Source organism: Cyrtonyx montezumae, unplaced genomic scaffold, assembly GCF_038088225.1.
Source record: "Cyrtonyx montezumae isolate F1298 unplaced genomic scaffold, pur_monq_1.0 scaffold_20, whole genome shotgun sequence".
Lineage (NCBI taxonomy): Eukaryota > Metazoa > Chordata > Aves > Galliformes > Odontophoridae > Cyrtonyx > Cyrtonyx montezumae.
Genome location: NW_027071937.1, coordinates 3,051,918 through 3,055,586, shown reverse-complemented (window position 1 = coordinate 3,055,586; position 3,669 = coordinate 3,051,918). Strand labels below are relative to the sequence as shown.

The 3,669-nt window shown below is 55.1% G+C and overlaps 1 long non-coding RNA gene across 1 annotated transcript; it reads left to right on the top strand.

Moving 5' to 3' along the window:
* The first annotated feature begins 1,222 nt into the window (after positions 1-1,222).
* LOC136049106 (uncharacterized) lies at positions 1,223-2,631 on the top strand. Its single transcript, XR_010622269.1, has 3 exons — positions 1,223-1,252; positions 1,717-1,971; positions 2,502-2,631. It is a non-coding gene; the product is annotated as an uncharacterized LOC136049106 (long non-coding RNA).
* The last annotated feature ends 1,038 nt before the right edge of the window (positions 2,632-3,669 follow it).

Below are 3,669 nucleotides of genomic sequence, written 5' to 3'. Positions count from 1 at the left end.
CTCCAGGCTGCAGCTGTGCCCGTGCAAGACCTCAGCCCATGGGAACATGTGTGCAGATCAGAGCAAGCTTAGCAAGCAGCAGGCTTTGAAAGCAGCAGCCTGTGCATCCAAGCAGGCAGGGCCACCTGAGCACAGGTGCTGGTGCTGACCCCAGTGCTGGGTCGTGGTGCTTACAGACACCATAAATCTGCAGAGGTTTGCTGCAGTCAGAGCTCCACCTCTGCAGACCGCGGGGCACATGTTCCCATGCTGGGAAATCTGACCCCTTGGTAGCCTGAGAGACAGGAGAAGCCTGGGTTTGGTGTTTTGAATAAGTGGCTTTTTATCTGAAATCCCTTTGGGAGCATGAGCTCAGTAACCAATGAAATTATATCTGTTGTTTCAAGCAGTGAAGAAAACTTGGCCTGATGTTTATTGAGATTTATGGCTTCCCTTGAGCTTAATTGTCTTTGGGAGCCCTGGATCTTTTTAACGGTTCAGCTAAGTGGTACTAAGAAGGATGGTAATGGTTTGAGCAGCCTGCCCCCTTAGCATATCTCTTTCTCTCACACAATTTGCTGATATTTGGGAAGTATAGCTGATGCACTCCCCTCCCGAGGTCACAGTTATTCACTGGTGTGAAACTCGAAGAGACAGAATCAGGTGTGAAAAGCTCCCAGGCAGTGTCTCTTTGGCGAGGTGATAGCTTTGCCCCTTGGGGCCGTGCAGCAGGGTTGGCACAAAGGATCCAGTGGGGTCAGTCCTCTGCACCCCTGCAAAGGCCCTGCAGCCCCTTTGCTGTGGGCTCTTGGGTAGGTGCAGCTTCATTTGCCCACCATTGTTTCCTTCTCGCAGGGGGTGCGTGGTGGTTGGGGCACTGGCATCAACCTATGGAGCAGCCCTTGTGGTGTTGGGCTTGGGAAGGAGGCCACCACCTCCTTCAGCTCCTCCCACTGGTCTGAACTGGGGAAGGCCCAGCTCTCAGCTCGTGCTCGGTGTCCCAGTCCCTGGGTGACCATCCTCAGACCCAGCGCTGTCACCAGGAGCGGAGCATCGCCCTTCACACACCGTTATTCCTCCCCCCAGAGCCTCTTCATCTCTTATCAGCGCTGACCCCCAGGCTCTGTTATCTCCCCCCAGCCATCCACTGAAGCTGTAGAGCTGTCAGCGTGGGGAATGACCTTCACCTCCTCGCTCACCTCTGGGAGATGCTGTCCCTGCTCGACTGGGTGTGTGGTTGGCTACAGCAGCACTGCCTGCTGCCCGGAGCCAGGTAATTACAGCACCCGTTATGGTTCATCAGGCACCTTCATTAATAAACCTCAAGTTTCCGAGGTGCCTAACTCGGCCATTGGAAACCACATCTGGCTGTAACTCCGCAGCATGTCTTAGCTTCCAGTTCACCTCCGAGTGCCTAAGCAGTTTAAACAAAGTCTGCTTTGTTGGGGTTTTTGCATGCTTCATCCCCTCGGTGTGGAGCTGGAGGCTGACGGATCCTTCTCACGTTATCCCAATGGGATTTTTTATTTTTTACTTCTGAAATAGCCCAAATAATGAGCATATGGAGTCCTCCCATGCAAGCACAGCTCTGGAGCTCAGCGCTGGGCAGGGTCCTTGCTCTCAAGTGGCATCTGCATGCAAGGTGAAGCGTGGAGGATGACTTCTGGAACCAGTGGCCAGTCCCAGTCTTCTTAGGATAAAGCCTCTATAAATACTCTTTTCTGATATTTCCCATAGGCAGCTGGGAGTGGAGGAGCTACAACAGGTGCCTCTGCAGCCCACGTGCCAGCAGCAGATCTGCCCACGTTTATTTTCCGAATGACCCAACAGCAGGGCCCTTCTTGGGACGGGCTCAGCGTGGTTGCTGCTGCCTACTAGCTCCTTCTTTGTGCTTGGGTGAATAAATCACCCCACTGCTTCCGTGCAGGAGGAGCAGCCACCGATGGGAAGGATGGAGTTAAATTCCACAGAGATGTAAGGAGAGGAGATGGGGTAAGGAGATGAGCTGGGCATCAAAGGGAGTGGGCAGGCAACCTGCAGCCATAACCAGCCCCACCCAACAGCAAAACACCCCCTCTAGTAACCCACCAGAGCCCAAAGGCAAGCGTGTGCACGTCTGTGCAGGGGAGCTCTGGGGTGTGCAGCTGGGAGGGAGGAATGGGCTGCTGGGGGTTCTGGGGGGCCAGGCTGCAAGGCTGGGCTGTGTCCCCACTCAGAGCCCTCCCCTGGCTGTGGGACAGGGGTTTGTGGTATTTGGGAAGCAGGATTCTGGTGCTGGGGACATCCAGGTTTCTGGGTACCGTTCTGCTGAAGGGAAAGGACACCAGTGTGGCTGGAGCTCTTTATCCTAGAGCCAGGTGCTGGGGATGCAATGGGCTTGGGCACCTTTGGGGCCAACACTCACTATGACATTGGGCATTGGCTGCCAACCTGACAGTGGGCAGAGCTCTGCAAGAAAGGCAGAAGTTTCTGCTCTGCATCCCCTCCGTGGAGCAGGTGAGGGCCACCTATGTGTTTCCCAGGTGCTTTCCCACCCTGGGGAATTGAAGAGGAGGTGGCAGCATTGGCTGTGGGTTGTTGCTGAACTCGCTCATGGATTGCTAATGATGTTTGTGAAAGCCCTGAATGAGGACCACACACGGGAGGCTCAGGCGAGTGATGTACCTTAGACCTGGAGGGTGAGAGGGAAAATGCTTTTGTGCCTGACTCACCAGCTCTGTGCTAACACTGAGTCATAATTACTGATTTCAATTCAGGAAAAAAAGATTTATCTGCATTCAAGCCTATGGAAGAGGCCAATGCAACCTGCTAATGAAGAGGGGAAGTGGTGTTGCTGTGCCATCCACAGCCCCGTGTAAGGAGTGGTACTGGGAGTGGGGATGAGCTCTGGAGATGGGGAGGGTCTGTTCACCCCCATCCCTGCACAGAATCAGACACGTGGGAGGGAGGTTTCCTTGTTTGTGTGGCTCATTTTCACGTGGCCTGGCACAAACAGGCAGCTCTGCAGATGAAGATGTCTCTCGAGCAGCACACCGGACCTGAACGCATCAGCACAACGGGAGCCACACGGCGGCCAGCCATGCAGAGCCGACAAGAAAAGCCTGCTGAAAAAAAAGCCACCGGTGATGACAATATCCGTTTGCAGGACAGATTAAGCTCGGAGCAGTGCCTGGGCTTTGTGCAGGGGCAGCTCTGAGCACGCAGCGTGGTGATGGGAGGCTAAAAAAGCCAGGCTCCCACACGGCCCCACTGCCAGCAGTGTTAACTCAGCCAGTGTAAGGATCAGTCCCCACTGCTGCCAGGACCGTGCCACCTTCTGCCCTGCCCTGCCCTCTCCTGGTGCCCTGCCCGTGCCACCTTGCCCAGTGCTGCTCAGCCCTGCTGGATGCTAAGTGGAAATCTCCCCAAGTGCCAAGTGTTAAATACTTATCAAGCTAATGCAGCGTCTTCGCGGAGGTGCGTACATGAGACAACATGTTACCATAATTAACAAGCAGCTGGAGTTGGCATCGCTCTGAGCTGCAGCTGCTGGCTCCCAGCACCTTTCCCAGGGCTGCAGCTCTGCCTCCCCACTGTAGCAGGAGAGCTCTGGGGGGGGGGGGAATGCCTTGCAGGTCTGTTTCCACCTTGTCGGAGGTGGCGATGACTTCTAGCTCAGGGTCTGCAGAGCCTTGGAGGTCCGGGACTGTT